A 20326-nucleotide genomic window follows, 5' to 3' on the forward strand; every position below is an offset into this window, starting at 1 on the left:
AACACTGACTGCAGGCGTCATTGGGACTGCAGCGTCGACGCATCATTGACACTCTTCGTTGCGCGGTGGCCATGCTCTGCACTTCATGATTACATTAAATGAAACGGCTCACCAACAATTACCACAGGGCAGATCGCTCACTCATTTACGAGGCTGACTCATGGGTAGTTGGATAATAAAACGCGAAGGCGAGTGGCTCATTATTCATTAGTGAGTGCCAATATTCTGACCATGCTTTCTTTTTCAGGCATTGCTTGATGTGCCAGATTAACGTGGACATGAAGTCAGCGATCATGTAGATAACTGTCAACTTCGAAATAAGAACGAGCGCGATATGCGAAGAATACAACATTAGCGAATATTGCTTCGTGTGAGTAGCACCTCGATCGTAAGCGAGCCGAACGGAAGCTCGCGTGTCCTTCGTAAGTTTAGTAAGAAGCTCGTCCATTGTTAAAATGATGTGTTTTGCGTGGGCATTGAGTTGCAGTTTGCAGCCTGTGCAATTATGAGTTTTGATAGGCTGGGCCAAGGGGAGTTGCATTATTACACTGTGCGATGTGTAATAGCGCGTTCCTATGTGCTAGCATTGCAGGCGAACTTACGTGGCGATCGATGGCATTACTTCAAATAAATATTTTCACTAAGCTCTAAATAAATTTGAGCAGTAGATATATGTTGACGTTATTGCACCAGTTAAAAAAATTGCAGCATATCCACGGAGTGAATGATGGAGAGTGGGGCGAAGAATTCGTCCGTCCATTCGTTCTTGCTTCCGTCCGTTCATGCGTCCGTCAGTGTGACCGTCCATGCGTCCATCAGCCCGTCCGTGCGTGCGTCTGTTCGTGCGTCCGTCCCTACGTTCGTCCATGCAGCCGCCCCTGCGTCCGTTCATGCGTCCATCCATGCATCTGTCTATGTGTCCGTTCGTCCATCTATTCAACATTCCAAGTCCCACCATCTCGCACATTTTCATCATATATTCCCCATATGGAAGCACCGCCATCCAGCGGAAATTCCAAGGACTAAACGAGATGTGGCACACGCACACTTCCTTACGGCTTGCGCTTCGGGTCCACTTCCCACCTTTAACCACCTCGAGTTCGTGGTATATACTAGTTCACTGTATTCATGGCACTACGGCCGAACGCTCGCTAAACCTTTCGAAAACCAAGGAGGTTACTCCCAGCGAGTATGACGTAGCAAACTTTTTCAGTCAGATAGTGCTCAATGTACATGCCAACGGCTGCTAATGGGAAATGGGAGGCGGAGAGTTCGGCTTTTACTTTCTTACGGCTTGCGCTTCGTATCTACTTCCCATTTTAAACACCTCGAGTTCATTCATGGTATATACAAGTTCATTGTATTCATGGCACTGCGGCTCAACGCTCGCTAAACCTTTCTAAAGCTAATGCCCCTGACACACGGGCACCCTGAAGTCCTTTAGACAAGGGGACATCTTTCGGAAAGGCGTTTGGGCGCAGTGACACACGAAAAAGGAGTAACTCCTTTCCGGCAAAGATCCTTTTCGCAAAATCAGATCCCGCATCTACTTTTCTGGCAGGAAGGGAGTACTCTCGCATACAGTGTGCATAATTTATCAATAGAAGAAAACGTGTCGCAACACTGCGGTGCCCTGTCAGTATTTTTTTGCGCTGAGAAAATGTTTTCATTTTTAGCAGCAGTGCGATTTGTTGAAATGTAAAGGCCTATAGTCTGTCCATACTCTCAAACGCCTGCATTACGTCACTAGTGCGATCATGTTAGGGTTGGCAGCGGCAGTTGCTGTGTCGGTGACGTAGTATCTTGTAACAGTGGAGTCGGCTCAGTCGGTGAAGAAAAAACCGCGCGTCCAGTGGACTGAAAAGGAGACCTGGGCGCTGATAAAGCTATGGGAGGACCATTTGGACGCCTTGCAAGGGCAAAAACACAGCGGTGGAGTGTACCAGGCGATTGCCGAGAGCCTCACCAACGCCGGTATTCCCCGTACACGGGCGCAAATTCACAGCAAAATTGCCTTCGCAGCGTTTAGCTCATCTTCGATGGAGCCGAGGGCGACAAGAGTCAGGCCCACCTCAACTGTTGCTTTATCTCTGTCTCTGCGCTGAGACATCGCAGGACCACGATGAAACGCGGCACGCCGTCACTGACCCAGCTGGACGCAGCCATGTAAAAAGCACGACAAAAAACAAAAACAGCAAAATGTCGACTGTTCATAGTTGCCAGACGAACTTAAGTTGCTGCTAAAAACGCAAAAAAGCGAAAGAAAATTACAGGTATGCGCAATATAGGCCACCAGACAATAAAAAAAAAGGTTTAATGCTCCGGCGTCGTTGAATGTGATGTACATGCGCAGATTCTTTTTAATATTTCCAATCTTGCTGCTTCCACAAACAGCACCATTTTTCTGCAGCGTTCTTCTGAGGCACCGCCTAAAGCAGTAGTCCGGTGCCGTGTGTCATCAGCGCCACTCCTTTCTGCAAATGGTCCCCTTAGGTGACAAAAGGGGTTTACTTCAAAGTACTTTACTTTTGCCCGTGTGTCACGGGTATTAGGAGGTTACACTCAGCGAGTATAACGTAGCAACCCTTTCTTGTCAGATAGTGCTCAATGTACATGCCAATGGCTGCTAATGATGATCGCAGCCTGCGCGTTAACTAAAAGCCGAATGCTCCTGTCTCTCATTCCCCATTAGCAGCTATTGACATATACATTGAGCACTATTTTTTATTGTTCAACAACGCACAGAAGAAGCCTCTCACCAGCACCACTTTGGAGGTCAAAATGTTTTACTTGTTACATACTACGGGGCACGAACGGGTGCCGCCATAAGGAGCTTCGCCCCTAAAACGGGTGAGGAGGCAAGTTATAGCGTTTCATCACGGTGAGGGGTGAATGCATTCACAAGTTTATCGTTTGGTTGCCTTGAATTCACTCTGAAGAGTCATGATTTCCTGGCCGCCACGTTATCATTCGCTGTTCTTGCGGATGTCAAAAATTATCTCTTTTAAGAGAAGGAGGGTGGGCTACTGATCCATAAGATTATTCGCAACTTTCACATATGGTGGCGTCGCCATGCGGCATCCGAAGTAGCTGTCGTTTGGGGGATGTTCACGCAGCAAGCCAATGCTATCGTTCAGTCGGCCTCTCTTTGGCGGTTCGCTGGTGTTTTATATTTTGTCGCTGGCAATTTCTACTGCGGTTATTGTGAAGTCGGACAGTTACTGCGAGTCGTAGTAGCAATGATTTAATCATTATTATTTACTTGCTGAGCTAGAAGAATCACAAACATGTTGGATGCCGCTGTGCAGACGCCGTGCAGTCAAAGGCGATGTTTCCTGCTTTGCACGAGCACGGCCGCTTGGTCTTCCCCAGCCGTGGCACGAGGAGCGTTCACAAAGCTGGATGCCGCAGCAGACGATATACCCGGCGTTCGAAACTTCTTTTCCTTGAGTGTACGCCGCACATGCGTTTCTGAACACGCAGCGTGGGATATAATACATGCTAGAGTCAATGACCTTCTCAGCAAAGCCTTGACAACACGGTGGCTGCAGCCGAAAATACTACACAGGTCCCAGTGACGGCCACACCGGTGGCGGCTGCCGGCTGCACGATACCCCAAACGACAGCCATGGATGGATGAATGGATGTATGTGGCTGTATCCTTGAGATCGGGCGGCGGCTAACGCCACCTAGCCGTAATACTTAGTGAACTAACCACTAGATTTATCTTTTTTTCCCTTTAAATAGTAAAGTTGGACGGGTACTTTGCAGTGAAGGGTTTAATTTTCACTCGTGCATTGACTTTAGCCACCAATCAGATAACCTCCTTCTAGTTAAGTCTACCCACTTAAAGTCTATTTTGCCCTCCCTGTCCCTAAACCCCAGTGCTTTGAAAACCTCTGCGCCATCATCCTGAACTATAGGGTGAAGCCCTTTACAGAACATTATCAAGTGTTCGGCAGTTTCTTCTTCCTCTCCACACGCACTGCATACTGTGTCTACCCCTTGGTATTTGGCCCGATATGTCTTGGTTCGCAGTACTCCCGTCCTGGCCTCAAACAGTAGAGAACTACCACGAGTATTATCATAGATCCTTTCCTTGGCAATTTCCTGCTTAAAAAGTTCGATAGATCTCTAATGCGGACTTAATCATGCCGATTCTCTACATATCCGTCTCAGCTTCCTGCACCTTTTTCTTAACCGATATTTCTTTTTGGTTTGGCCCCCTGCTGTTTTCCAAGTATTTACCAGTCAATTTTCTGGTTCGCTTCCTCCATTTTGTATCGACATTCTTCATGTACAAGTAGCTGAATACCTTCCTAGCCCAATGCTCCTCCCCCATTTCTCTCAATCGCTTCTCAAGTTTTATCTTGCTGCTAGCTTCCCTGCCCTCAAATGATGTCCATCCAATATCACCTTGTACTTCCTGATTCGGAGTATTCCCGGGAGCTCCTAAAGCAGGCCTACCTATTCCACGTTGCTTAATTTCTCATCTTGCTTGAACTTTTGATCTCATGCACAAGACCGCATTGCCAAACGTCAGACCAGGAACCATGACCCCTTTCGATATTCCTCTCTAAACATCATACCTATTGTATTTCCACAGTGCCCTGTTTTTCATTACCGCTACATTCCTGTTACCTTTAGTCGACACGTATATTTCGTGTTCCCTTAGGTACTCAACCCCATTGCTTATCCATATGCCCAGATATTTGTATTTATCTGTTATCTCTAGTGTGATCTGTATTCTAAGCCCGCTACGTTTATTATTATTAAAAATCATGGCTGCTGATTTTTTCTTACTGAATCTGAAATCTAACCTATCTCCCTCATTACCGCAGATGTCCACCAATCTCTGCAAATCTTCCTTGTTGTCGGCCATTAGCACTACATCATCTGCGTACATCAATGCTGGTAGTGCCTGTTCAATGAGGTTTCCTTGTTTGATGAAAGAGAGGTTGAAGCCCAGTTTACTTCCTTCTAATTTAGCCTCTAATCCTTGTAGGTACATCATGAATAATAAGGGTGACAGGGGACATCCCTGTCCGAGCCCCCGTTTTACCTCTGCAGGCTTGGACACCTGTAATTCCCACTTTATAATTACGTTGTTACCTTTATAGATATTCTTTAAAAGATTAGTGACTACATATTCCACGCCTAGTGTGTCCAGTATTCCCCACAATTCCTCTTGAACCATGCTATCGTACGCTCCCTTGATATCCAAAAATATCAGCCACAGGGGCCTGTGTTCTTTTTCTGTTATTTCGATGCACTGCGTCAATGAGAACAGATTGTCTTCCAACCTCCTGTGTTTCCGAAACCCATTCTACAGTTCCCCCAGCACCCCGTCATCCTCTATCCATGCCTGTAGTCTTTCCTTTATAATCTGCATCGCCAGCCTGTAGGCCACTGATGTCACTGTTATAGGACGGTAGTTGTTTATGTCAGCTTTGTCCCCCTTTCCTTTATAGATCATGCTCATCCTGCTAAGTTTCCATCCATCGGGAACTTCTCCATCGATTATCATTTTGATCACTGCCTCTCTCAAAGCCTGCTTAGACTTCGGACCTAGTGTCTTCATCAGCATAATGTTGGGCTTGCACCAGCGCCCTCTCTAGGTGGTGAAATTTGCGAATTGATGACGTGACTGTGCGCGAAGATATTTATCCTGACGCATTTTGTGTAGTTGCAGCGATGGTGTCTGAAGTTCACAAGCGCATCTACAGCATGCAGAATTACTGGCAGTCTACTGCTGACGCAGCCTTTACAATAATATTTTCAGCGCAAAACTGCTGCGAGGACGTGAATAAAAAAAAATTAGCCACTTTTGCGCGGAATGCCAGACAGCAATGCTGAAAGAGGGCGAGTGTATGTGATTGGCTAGCAAGATAACGCGCTGTCTTCAATCTGCTGCAAGATTTGGAAGGCGAGCGCTTGTGCGCGTGGTCCAGTGGTTGACGCCGGCCTTCGGACTGTGAGAACCGGATTTGAAACTCCGCCGCTCCAAGTAAGTAAGCTTCGTTTTAGATGTAAAAGTTGCACTCATGAGAGCTCATAAGCTTATTCCTTCCTACATGAGCGAGCTTCACTCCTTCCTCCATGAGCGAGCTTGACCCGAGAGCGTCCACGCTTCACGGCGCATGCGCCTACTCTGTCCTCCCCCCCCCCCCCCTCGCCCCTCTGGAAAAAAACACGAGGAAGTGGGAGGAACCTTCACTCGCGTGAGCGGAGCGAGGAAGTGGCATGAGTGCGAGCTCCGCTCCTCACACTACACGGCAGGGTCGGCCGGAAACAGCTGCAGCTGAAACGCGGGATCGGAATGACCAAAACGACCCAAACTATGCTCTGTCTCAGAAGTTCCTTTCAGCACTGTGGAGGCTATATGTCCTCCAGCCAATAAAAAGGGTGATTTGCCCCTCCTCATGTATTCATCCGCGCCGTGTCGTCTGCTCACCATATTCACGGCGTCTGCTCGCTGAATTGTCCTTCCACGCTCATTGCATGCAACTAGGCTACTTTGTTAACTTTAAAAAATGACTCAAACTGTCAAACAAACCATTACATTTCAACCTGAGAAAGTTTGGCGTCTTAACAATATGACTTGTGGCATGCCGGTGGAGAACTTCACTTTGTGGCTCTCCAACGCTGTTCGCGGCTCTGGCATGACTGCTTCTTTGTCGACGCGTTCCTTGTCGTCTGTCGTGCAATGGTTCTTTTTTATTTTTTTCGGGGCGAAGCTCTTTATAACGGCACCCGTTCGTTTCTCGTAGCCGTTGTAGTATGTAACGAGTATAATATTTAGACCTCCAAGGTGGTGCCGGTGAGAGATTTCTTCTGTGTGTCGTTGAACAATAAAAAATAGTGCTCAATGTACATACCAATGGCTGCTAATGGGAAATGAGAGACAGGAGCATTCGGCTTTTAGTTAACGGGCACGCCGCGATCCCCATTAGCAGCCATTGGAATGTACATTGAGCACTATCTGACAAGAAAGGGTTGCTACGTTATACTCGCTGGGTGTAACCTCCTTAGTTTTAGAAAGGTTTAGCGAGCGTTCAGCCGCGGTGCCATGAATACTATGAACTAGTATATACCATGGATGAACTCGAGGTGGTTAAAGGTGAGAAGTAGATACGAAGCGCAAACCGTAAAAAAATAAAAGCCGAATTCTCCTGTTTCTTATTTCCAATTGTCAGCCATTGGCATGTACATTGAGCACTATCTCACAGGAAAACGTTGCTACGTTATACGCGCTGGGCTTTACCTCCTTGGGTTTAGAAATGTTTAGCGAGCGTTGGGCCGCAGTGCCATGAATACAGTGAACTAGTATATACCATGAACTCGAGGTGGTTAAAGATGGGAAGTAGACCCGAAGCGCAAGCCGTAAGAAAGTGTGCGTGTGTCACCTCTCGTTTAGTCCTTGGAATGTCCGCTGGATGGCGGGGCTTCTATATGGGAAATATATGATGAAAAGATGCGAGATGGTGGTACTTGTAGTGCTGAATAGATGGACGAACGGACACAAAGACAGATGCATGGATGGACGCGCATGAACGGACGCAGGGGCGGATGCATGGACGAACGCATGGACAGACGCGCGAACAGACGCACGGACGGGCGGATGGACGGACGGAAGCAAGAACGAATAGACGGACGAATGCTTCGCCCCACTCTCCATCATTCACTCCGTGGATATGCTGCCATTTTTTGTGTGTGTTACCGAAAAGGCATTATACGTAAGCGGAACGCTCTGCAAAGCTGCATGTTCAATATTTGAAGATGCAGCGTTGTGTTGACACAGTCCAAGCCCCAGTCTCGGTGCGTTAAACCTATGAGATATGGCTACGGAAGCAGCATATCTTGCTAATAGCGACAAAACGTACGTGATGCTTCATCGTCAGAGTAACAAACAAATAAATGTCTAATTTCACCATTTATTTGTTGCTGCTAGGGCTGTGGGCGTTTAGCAAGAGCAAGTTCGGATCGAAGCGGGTGGTTGCTTTTGCATGGGTGCTGCCGCATTAACTTGTAACAATAGTTACCGCCGGTAACCGACCCAAATAATTAAATGCATAGAAAATAAGTGCGACGAAGGAAAACATATCCCGTATCGATACGGCGTAACACACACCAAACAAACGTCCATTTAAGACAACCCTGCTCACTTCAAGGCGCTTATATTTGGGACTATGTTTCATTGTGTAAGCATGTGGCGTTCTTACACGCGTAGCTTCGGTAGTGCTGAACCAAAATGGTGAAACAGAGTATAGGGAGCCTTCATGTAGATGCGCGCACATGATGGCTCCCTAGCCAGAACGCAACGGCAGCGACACCAAGCGAACCTTGAACCACCCACCTCCGCACGCAACGCCGTCGTCGAAGCCAAGCGTCAGTGTCTAACCTACGCGTCGGTTGCAGACAGACGACGCGAGTCCAACACCCGTGCAGGACACTTCGCTGACAACTTCAACGCCTGGACACTTCGACGGTGTGAACTTGAATAAAGTTGCACCATCTTCTGCTAAAGGAGATCATGAGGCGACGTGAAGTAGCACGAAAAGCATGGGGGTGCACACCGCGTTTGCATCAGTTTGACTAGGTGTCTACGTTAACAACATAAAACGCATCGCCTCATGACACAAAACACAAAGGATAACACTAAATACGCAACATATTAACGGAAACACCTAGTCAGACGGATGCAAACGTGGTTAGCACCTCCCGCGCTGCTTCGCATCGCCTCGTGCTCCTCTTTAGCAGGAGATGGTGTAACAGACGTGCGGACAGACGAACGAACGCATGTATGCACCTCTATGTCAATGACTGCATTGTGCAGCACATGCTTTGCAAGTACGCACTCAGATGTATCTATATGCAACTTACCACGATCCGAGAGACGTGCGTAAACTTTGTGTTTGCAAAATTCCCAATGCAGTCAGTACAAGAACCTCTCTCGATTCATTTCGCGGACCATAAAGCCGCAATAATGAAGGGACCACGCAATCCAGCCGCCATGACAACAAAGAAATGAAAAGAACAAGGAACGAAATAACAAACGGAGAAAAACAAAATAAAGGTTGATTTGTTTAATGTCCACACAGTCTAACTAACGTCTTTCCAATGATGTAATAGGCTAACTTTTCACGCGGGAGTTATGGCTTACCTATGATCTCCTCCTCTCGAGCTTCGCCCACCTATCATCATTCGTGTCGTGGATATGGCGAGATTTTTTTTTATTTCTTTATTCAATCCTACTCTGGTAACGTGACCTGCGTTATGCCTACAACTGTAATACTACTACTACTACTACTACTACTACTACTACTACTACTACTACTACTACTACTGCTACTACGACGACGACGACGACGACGACGACGATGATGGTATGGTATAATATGGCATAGAAACACTTTATTTAGGACCATGAGACAACATAATGGATTTATAACTCTTCGCTGTAAAATCAGGGCGTGAAAGCCACTTTTACCTTCACTAGGCCTGTATTTAGTGTTCCTGAGCGTCTACTGAGGCTACCATGACGCCAAAGAAGAGATAGTTACCACAAGCTTCGTAGAAAGCGTGGAGGTAAAAAGCCCTCAGTTTCGTAGAAAGCGGAGAGCTTGGGTGAAAAGCATTATCGATGGAGAGCAGTCGTCGTCCCTGGGTCGCTCTAGATAGATGACTGGACCTTTATGCCAGCACGCCTCCTCCCTTTCCTTTTTTCGATGACGCATTGCTAACGTTCTTTTTACAGAGAGCATCTGCGAAAATAAATGCGTTTCTGTATTCGCACCGCCTCTTTCCAAGTGGGTCGTTGGGCTAATGCGGAGGATGGGGTACACGAAGAAAGAAGGTTGTGGGCGGCATCGCTTTTCGTGTGGGTTATCTTTTGTGTCACTTGCATTTCTCGAGTGCATTAACAGGAAAGCAAAAAGAAAAACGACTTTCATTGACGACACTTCGTCAAAGAATGACCACCGTTACAAAGACGTTTTCTTGGTGCACATTGCATAACGTGAAAGTGCTGCAGAGAGTGATCAATTTGGAATACAAGACGTGGTCACTGGAGTTGTACGAAGAAGCTTCGGCTGTCCTAAAGTATCTTATTACTAGGACGCTATTTCGTCAGTGCATTATATAGCATGTCGTGGGAGCATGGAACTAGAGTGGCTGTGCTAGAGGAGGAGGTCAGTGACTATGCCTTTATCTTTTTATTTATAATTTATTTATCTATTCCTCACAATACTTACAGCATCTTACGGCATTACAGGGGTGGGGCGGGGGCTGTAGCACTTCGCTAACATAGTCAACCAAAAGCAGTTAAAACGAACGTAACGACAAGTAGCCACACACAAAAAACAGCAAAACCGAAAATCAGATATAGTGTGAAGAATGCACTATCAAACACAGGCATATTAGAGAAACGAGGTCTAATTACAGTATGAGTTCTGTAAAGAGAAAGAAACAACATTTTAACGGGCGCAATGCCATTTTTTTTTGGAAATATTGTGGAGCGAAAACGCCATGTTGAAGAAGTTTGCGCTGCATGCTATCCCTTTTAATAAATAGACATGGTTAAGCCTTGATGACAATAGCCAGGACTGTTGACAATGATCACAGTTATTAGCGGTCTTAATATGAAATATACGATGAAAAAATTTGAATTTGAAGCATTGCTAATCGCGGCTTCAGTGGTTCCCATCGAAGGTGTTGTTTTGCGTCGGACACACTAAAGTTACAAAAACAATCGGCGTGAACAAATCTCACTGCCAAATTCTCGATGCTTTTAATCTCTTGAAAAGAGAGAGAACAAGAACAGTACAAAGGCAGAGAGGTGAACCAGCGCTGAGCCCGGCATGCTACCCTGCACTGGGGAAGGGGTGAGGAAACTAAATGCAACGAGTGCATTCGTGTGAATTAGTCTAACGTTGGTTTTATGCAACAGGTTTTCTTTTTATGGCAAGCAAAGAGTTTCTTGCATTTCTAGAGACGAAGTTTCTTTTGGTCTAGGGCACTTAATTCCTCTGGCGCAGCCAGCACGGCATATCAACAGGCAGACAGGCGGACGGACGGACGCATCGCCCCACTCATTATCATGCACACCGTGGATATGCTGTTAATTTTTTTCTTTTCTAAGAAAACCTGCTACTCTAGGAGCCTTGTACGGGAATTCTATGTACATACAATTTTACAAATTTTTCTGCAATAATGCCATTACAAATATCATGTCAGCCCTTGGTTCTAGGAAAACACGTACACACAAATTTCTTCGCATTTGTGTCTATGCATCAGAAATTACACTAATTCATAATGAAGTTAGAATAATTCTTTAGGGCAGTGTGATCTGACTAGTGCGCACTATGAATGACCCTCTGGAATACGCAATCATCTACAAACAGAGCATAGTTTGAGAAAAACGCGGAAACATATTTTATTTATTTTATTTATTTACGGATACTGCGATCCCCATAGGGATATTTTAGCAGGGTGGAAATACAGCATATTATCGAACAAATGCAGGCAACAAAACAAAACGGGGTAGAACAAATACTTGTTACGCGAACGAATACATTGTTTTAGGCTATTGCGCGTACAAAGACACGCCCTATACAAAACATCAACTAAATAATCAAAAACTCTGCAAAAAGAAATAGATATATCATGAAGGAGGTCATATTGAAAAATAATTAACAGATGTTTGCAGCAAATGAAGACAGTGAAGGTTGTGTAACTTGGTTATTTGTCAGGTTATTCCATTCAGTCACCGTTCTTGGAAAAAACGAATATTTGAAGCAATTGTTTTTTACGCTGAATGGAGTGATTGTTAGGCGATGCCTCTGTCTTGTGGCATAACCAGAAGAAAAAGTAATTATATCAAATATGTTTATATTGTACTGTTTATTGATAAGTTGAAACAAAAAATTTAGTCGGGAAGCACGATTGCGATCCGTAAGTGCATATTTGATTCATATTATTAGAAAGTAATCGATCGCAGCACTCACCCTTGCGGCTTGTCTGTGCTAAAATGAACTACAATCTATTTAAAATAATCATTTGACGTCTAAAGTGTAATAATTTTTTTCAATGCAATAACTAAGCAATTTATGTTTTAACAAGTCTGTTTTAAGTAAAAAAAAGAGAAACTAAGGCTAGCGTCTTCCATAATCATATGGTGGTTATAGACGTTAAACACCACATATCAATCAAAAAACTAAAGCAAAGAATTTCCTGAAATCCAAGTACGAGCAGTTGACAAAAAATCTTTAATTAAGTGCACTAGTCCAATCTGGGAAGAATTAATCAACTGTGCAACAACGAGACATGCCAGGGCAGAATTCGTGTTGCTGGAGCAATAATAATGAACAACTTTTCGAGGGTTTGTAATATTCGTAAAAAGAATATGTTCCAAATTTTTACATCTGATGCAAGCTACTGATATAGGACGGGACGTTAATTTTGCCACACATGTACACTGGTAAAAGATGAGCAAGTTTTGAATGATACGATCAACCCTTTTCCTTCAGCGATTTTGTGACGATTACAAGCAACTACTTTGATGCAAAGCGTGCACATTTAGAAAGTTAAATAGATGCGTCCTGTCAATGCCATTTAGAAAAATAATAATTCAGGCCTGCTCACTACTCCGGGCATGGCCTCTGACGTCAGTCAGTTTTGACACTCGTCTCCTGCCGAGTGCATGTGCGCATGCCTTCTCCCACCGTTCGAGATAGCAGGATCGCTAAGCCTGACGAAGCCTGTCGGGGAGGGCTTGTGTTTCTTTTGGCGATCGCGTGAAGATGAACGTGTTTTTCTGCTTTTGTGAAGTGCAGCAGGGTGATGTGAAGTGCTTCGTTCGGTGAATGTTCGCGTAGTGTACACCTACCTGCAAGCTCCCGCAATGGCGCAGTGCTAAGGGTCCAGCTGTCACCGATATTGACAGTCTGCCGAGGGTTCAAGTGTTTTCATTCCCAACGGACGACCGAAAATCGAAGTGGGAGCGCGCCGTTCATCGGAATTGCACTCATATGCTTTTTCCCCGTGATTCCAAGGTGTGTGTGTGTCCATACTACTTGCTTTTGAGTTGTCTTGAAGGCACCGCCTTTAGCACGTTCGATTCTTGCTGTAAAATTGTGTCGTGTACGCTTCTGACCTGTTAGCGGAAGCCTTGACCTTGGACACATTTAGCTGAGCGGCGCTGACGCTCACCCCCGCGATAACGTATATAGTCCCGAGACAGTGCTACGAACTGCATATATTTCGTGTTTCTGACGAGCGCATTTGCCGAGGTGCAGTTTCTTTGTGTAATGATGGCAAAATGAAGTAGACGCAGCTTCCCTCTGCGCTCAACCGGCTGAGTTTTATGTTCCGCTGCTAGCTCCGCAAGCACATCAAAATAAATCAATAATCAGACGTGGCGATGTATTCTCAGAACAGGCGTTATTCTTCCAGGCTAGGTAAACGTTTCGCGCATAGCACTTCGGGCTTATTGTAATACCTCCGGTCCCTTTGTTTGGATAAGGGAAGGAGTGTGTGGTGTTGTGCATCTGTTTCTTATACAATGTAGTATTTCTTACCGCTGCTCCAATCATTCTTTGGCTTCACTTGATTACGGCGGAAGCTGTTATGAGATCACAACTCGGGTTACGCTCAGTTGCATGTTGTCCGCCGCCGCCGGTGTCTGCAACCACATCGCACAAAAAAAAAAACAACCTTGCCCTTCGGGTTTTAACCCGGGTTCGCTGGGTGCCAGACCAATATTCTACCACTGAGTTACGCCGGTGCTTGTAACTTGTCGAACTTGCTTTAGGCAGGCTTGCTGCCGAGAAAGCAATCGTGTTAATACGACTTATAAAGCGTTTTACAACAGCGAAAGAACAACCAGTCGTCGCATAATGTGATTAGCGTAATGAGTGGGCCGTCAAATGCTCTAACCCACAACAAAAGCTTGTTCTTGTTTCCCTATTAACTGTGGCGCATACCCTCTTCAGCCAAAATTCCTCATCGCCGTGAGTCACTGCAAGGACAATTGGTACAAAATTCCTTGCAAGTCACAAGAGTGCAAGCTTGGGCTAGTTGGTGCGTAGTCATATTTGCAAGATGTTTCAGCGCGCGAACAAAGGAAAAGGGACAGGGTAGACAGAAAGAGCGCTCTTTCTGTCTACCTTGTCTCTTTTCCTTTGTTCGCGCGCTGAAATATCTTCCTTGCAAGTGTTTAGCGGATACCACGTTTCTCAGAAGAATGATGAAAAATAGCATAGCGAATGCTGGCCTACTACCCAAATGTTTATTATTTATGCCCTAGTCGGTACCAAGCAAGTGTACTTGCAGTATTGGGTGTTTTGAAAAGGCTCTGAAAGGCCGCTCTCCTAGCTTTCGCTCTGATGTGCCTACCGTGCAAGCCTGGCGTTTTTCTAATTATGCACCAGTCTCTCTAGTACATTCACCTAAATTATTGTCCTTCAAGTATGCGCTGCTGCTCTTCAAAGGAATTAGGTTCCTATACATACATAAAAAGATTTTCCTGTTTTTTAGCTTCTCGATAAGGCGCATGTGTAGCAGAAAGCCTGTGTAAACGCTTTCTTGAATGTTTTTTTCTTCCTGTGTGGGAGCTTCATGTCAAGCCGAAGTACCAAGTACACCGATCCACAAACATGCTCAACACAGCAAACGCACTCACTCAGCAGAGAAAACTGCAGAAGCTTAGCAAAGTGATAGGAACACTTTGTTTGCATCTTCTAGACTGTGTGTGTGTGTGTGTGTGTGTGTGTGTGTGTGTGTGTGTGTGTGTGTGTGTGTGTGTGTGTTTGTGTGTGTGTGTGCGCGTGTGTGTAAATCAAAACTACTAAGATATACCTTACATACTTTGCCTCTTTCTTGGGCCACCAAACTTTACTCTTATAAATCGGTCGCGTGTTCGGTAGTGCACAATATTAAATTATGCACTACCGAACACGCACTACCGAACATATTAAATATTAACGAACTTCAGCAACATTGAGTGGTCTCTATCTATCTATCTATCTATCTATCTATCTATCTATCTATCTATCTATCTATCTATCTATCTATCTATCTATCTATCTATCTATCTATCTATCTATCTATCTATCTATCTATCTATCTATCTATCTATCTATCTATCTATCTATCTATCTATCTATCTATCTATCTATCTATCTATCTATCTATCTATCTATCTATCTATCTATCTATCTATCTATCTATCTATCTATCTATCTATCTATCTATCTATCTATCTATCTATCTATCTATCTATCTATCTATCTATCCGCTTGCGTTTGGGTGCTCTCGTGGTCCCCCCAATTGCTTGGCGTGAACCAAAATTAGCATGATAATTGGTTTGAAAAAGGTTCGACGAATACGACGCGCATGTCAAGACACGATTATTGTCAGAATCCCGTCAGGTGCATCGTCGAACACTTCCCGCCAGACAGTGGCACATACCCACTGGCGGGTATACATATGTGCTGCTGGTATTCTGGTATGTGCCACAGGTGATTGACACTTGGTATCTGCTCACGAACGACGAGAACACACATGGGAAACTTCAACGCGCGATTGTTAAGAAATACCTGACGTCGGTGGCGTCGACCTGACAAGTCCCAGCTGGAATCGAACCCAAGCATTTTGGGTGCTAATGAAGCATTTTACCACAGAGCTACGCCACGTCTCGGAACTACTTTTCAAATAAACGCTAATCTTCATCAAATGGCAATAGCGGTTTCAGTGCTGCCTACCCAATTTTATAAACATTACATATGTACTATTTTGATACAGCCGTCGCGTCGGGTTAACGTCAGATGTGGTAAGTTTCCATGCGCTGAAGTTGATTTATGTAGCAGTGTCCAGGGCAAGCATCTTTGCGTGAACATCAGCGCTTCATATCACCTTTTGGTGTTGAATTACGCATGTTCCAATTGGCATCGTTGCGCTAGTGCGAACAACTGGTTATATAAACATCTGAAGCTCTTCAACTTATGTCTGTGTGTGCAACATTTGTGCATTAATTTAGCGTCATTTCATGACGTGTCGCTCAATAAAAAAATTGCAAGACGGTCACCTTTTTTCCGCATGCTTCGCATAACGAGAATTCCCAGGTACGTGGGATCTGCCGAATTTTTTTTCTTTATTTTTGCTTCTAGATAGAATAACAAATGCTTACAAATAGATCACCAATGAATTTAAAGCGCAATGCGATTCTCAAACCAGTGCCAATCAAGACGAAAAAACTTGAATGAAGCTGTTGTATACATGTAAGACTTCACGCGAACGTCCATACATCTAGTCAACCACCCATCTAGACATCCGTACATCCGTGCATCCATCTGTTCGTCCTTTGTACTAGTCGGCGACTTCAACGTAGACATTATGAACCTTACCCCTGAATGCAGAGATGTTACTTGACTCGTACTTGACTTGTTCTTGACTCAAGACACTTTTGCTGGTCGCCATAAATCGTTCTCAAACTTGCGAATGATTTGAAGGCGACTTGGTACGGTTGAAGTCGGGACAAGTTTCAAGTAAGTGGCGGGGCTAGCTTGAAAGCTACTTCATGCGTTATTCCAACATGGCCACTTCTCGAATGGACGTCGCGCGGAAAGTGGCCGCTTTTGAGTTTGCTTGCCTCGCCATAAGCGTAGTATTTTCTGAGGCGCACTGCCTGCCAAAGATTCCTCGACCCACTTTACGTGACCGAGAAAATCCGATGGAGTTGTACGACGAGCAACAGTTTCACGCTCGGTACAGGTTCACGAAGAACGCCGTGCGGCAGTTGCTTGCTATGTTGCCGCTCCGTGAAAGTGGGGCCAACCGAAGACGGCCTGTGCTTCCAGTGTTAAAGCTACTGATGGCGCTCATGTTTTACGGCGCTGGCACATTCCAAGCAGTCACCGGGAATGTCGTCCGCATTTCGTAGTCGACAGTGTGCCGTGCAGTCTGAAAAGTTACGCTACTCATCGCAAAGCACTTGTACGCGATGCTGGTGTACTTTCCGCAGCTGGCGGCACTTCCTATAATTAGGCGGGACTTTTGTTAAGTGGCTGAGTTTTCTGGCGTTATAGGATGTGTCGACTGCACAGACATGCTTAATAATAGTCCCGGTGGTGACGACGCCGAAGTGTTCCGTAACCACAAAGGTAATTTCTGTTTTTCTAAAACACGACGACATTTGCCGTCGTTTCGGTCTCTTTGGGTACAAAATTGACTCAGCGCTGCGTCTGTGTGCCTCGTCTATCCTTTCGTCCAGTCTAGGACGCTGTTTCTCGCTCAGACAGGCATCGTTTGGAGCACAACGCTATACGCAAAATTCCACAAAAAATGCCCCTATGATGGGTTTTCTGACCATGTGCCTCCCTCTTCATCCCGCAAGACAAAATTCCGCTGAGGAAAATGTTCTGAAACCCGCCTTTTTATCTTGTTTACCGAGCTCAACAAAAGGATACGAATCACTTTTGTTCCCAGAACTTGTTTTTTTTTTATACACAGCTGTGACGTAGCCCGCATCAAGCATGTCCACAGGGGAATAGAAAGACGAATACCTTGAAAATCGCGTTACCTCGCGAGCCAGGTCAGCACGAATACACGCCGTGGCCTTCGACAAAAAAAAAAAAAAGACGGCGAAAGAACCCAACGTGATGCTTGTTCCGCCTCCAAACACGCGATGGATGGATGAATGGATTGATGTGGCTGTACCCTTAAGATCGGGCGGCGGCTAACGCCACCTAGCCGTAATACCTAATGAACAACCAACTAGATTGATCTTTTTTCCCTTTAAATAGCGCAGTATAGGACTGGTACTTTGCAGTGAATGGTTCAATTTTCACTCGTGCCTTGACTTTAACCACCAATCAGATAACCTCCTTCTAGTTAATTCTACCCGCGTAAAGTCTATTTTGCCCTCCCTATCTCTAAACCCCAGTGCTTTGAAAAAACTCTGCGCCATCATCCTGAACTCTAGTGTGAAGCCCTTTACAGAACATCATCAAGTGTTCGGCAGTTTCCTCCTCCTCTCTGCATGCACTGCATACCGTGTCTAACCCTTCGTATTTGGCCCGATATGTCTTGGTTGGCAATACTCCTGTCCTGGACTCAAACAGTACAGAACTACCCCGAGTATAATCATAGATCCTTTCCTTGGCAATTTCCTGCTGAAAAGTTCGATAGATCTCTAGTGCGGACTTCTTAATCATGCCAATTCTCCACATGCCAGTCTCCGTTTCCTTGCCCCGCCGCGGTGGTCTAGTGGCTAAGGTACTCGGCTGCTGACCCGCAGGGCGCGGGTTCGGATCCCGGCTGCGGCGGCTGCATTTCCGATGCAGGTGGAAATGTTGTAGGCCCGTGTGCTCAGATTCGGGTGCACGTTAAAGAACCCCAGGTGGTCGAAATTTCCGGAGCCCTCCACTACGGCGTCTCTCATAATCATATGGTGGTTTTGGGACGTTAAACCCCACATATCAATCAGTCTCCGTTTCCTTGACTTTCTTCTTAACTGATAGTTCTTTTTGGTTTGGCCCCCTGCTATTTTCTAAGTATTTACCCGTCAATTTTATGGTTTGCTTCCTCCATTTCGTATCACCATTTTTCATGTACAAGTAGCTGAAAACTTTCCTAGCCCAACGCTCCTCACCCATTTCTCTGAATCGCTTCTGAAGTTTTATCGTGCTACTAGGTTCCCTGCCCTCAAATGATGTCCATCCCATTTACCACGTACTCCCTGGTTTGGTGTATTCCCGTGAGCTCCTAAACCAAGTCTACCTATTCCAAGTTACTTAATTTCTAACCTTGCTTGAACTTCTGATCTCATGCACAAGACCGCATTGCCGAACGCCAGACTAGGAGCCATGACCTCTTTTCATATTCCTCTCACAACATCATACCTATCGTAATTCCACAGTTCCCTATTTTTCATCACTGCTGCATTCCTGTTACCTTTAGTCGTTACGTATATGTCGTGTTCTCTTAGATGCTCGGTCCCATTGCTTATCCATACGCCCAGATATTTGTATTTATCTGTCATCTCTGGCGTGACCTCCTGTATCCTAAGCTCACTGCCTTCATTATCATTAAAAATCATGAGTGCTAATTTTTCCTTACTGAAATAAATCTAACCCATCTTCCTCATTACCGCAGATGTCCATCAATCTTTGCAAATCTTCCTTGTTGTCGGCTATTAGCACTATATCATCTGCGTACACCAATGCTGGTAGTGTCTGTTCAATGAGTTTTCCTCGTTTGACGAAAGAGAGGTTGAAACCAAGTCCACTTCCCTCTAATTTGGTTTCTAATCCTTGTAGGTGCATCATGAATAACAAGGGCGACAGAGGACACCCCTGCCTAAGCCCCTGTTTTACCTCTGTGGGCTTGGATACCTGTTTTTTCTACTTTATAACTACCTTATTACTTTGATAGATATCCTTTAAAAGATTAGTGACTCCATCTTCTACACCTAGTGTGTCCAGTATTCCCCACAAGTCCTCTTGAACCACGTTATCGTACGCTCCCTTGATATCCAAAAATGCTAGCAGGGTCCTGTGTTCCTTTTTTGCTATTTTGATGCAATGCGTCAGTGAGAACAGATTGTCTTCCAACCTCCTGTGTTTTCGAAACCCATTCTGCAGTTCCCCCAGCACCCCCTCATCCTCTATCCATGTCTGCAGTCTTTCCTTTATAATCTGCATCGCAAGCCTGTAGACCACTGATGTCACTGTTATAGGACGGTAGTTGTTTATGTCAGCTTCGTCCCCATTTCCTTTAAAGATCATGCTCATCCTGCTAAGTTTCCATTCATCTGGGACTTCACAATCTATTATTGTTTTGCTCACTGCCTCTCTCAAAGTCTGTTTAGACTTCGCAGCCAATGTCTTTATCGGCATAATTGGAATGCCATCTGGACCTGTTGATGTACTACTAGGAACCCTCTTCTCAGCCCTTTCCCACTCTAGTTGTGAAAATGGAGCCATTGCGCCACTTGATTCATCCATGTCTATTGTGGTGCATAAAGCACTTCTCTGTTGAAAATTTTCTGTCACCCCTGTTCTTATATATTCAATAGCTTCGTCCCCTTCTAGCCTAGCACCTTGAGCTGTAGTTATAAACCTCTGCTATAGGCTCGTTTCATTTTTTAGGGAGTTTAGATGGTTCCAAAATTTTGCAGCTGCCTTTCTATCCTTTTTATGTACTTCTACCAGCCGCTGAGCTCCCTTTCTTCTAATATTTTCATTGATCAGAAGGGATGCATCCCTTCTACAGCTTAGAAAGATTTCCCATTTTCGTTCAACATCATCAGTCGTTTCACCCCGCTGTT

General features: G+C 45.1%; 1 protein-coding gene across 1 annotated transcript in view; it reads left to right on the forward strand.

Moving 5' to 3' along the window:
* Positions 1-12768: 12768 nt before the first annotated feature.
* Positions 12769-20326, forward strand: part of LOC142769036 (uncharacterized) — an 85858-nt gene continuing 78300 nt past the window's right edge. Inside the window, exon 1 of the mRNA XM_075871842.1 lies at positions 12769-13052. The gene's annotated coding sequence lies outside the window, so the exon portion shown is untranslated. The remainder of the gene's footprint in view (positions 13053-20326) is intronic.

Source organism: Rhipicephalus microplus, chromosome 1, assembly GCF_043290135.1.
Source record: "Rhipicephalus microplus isolate Deutch F79 chromosome 1, USDA_Rmic, whole genome shotgun sequence".
Lineage (NCBI taxonomy): Eukaryota > Metazoa > Arthropoda > Arachnida > Ixodida > Ixodidae > Rhipicephalus > Rhipicephalus microplus.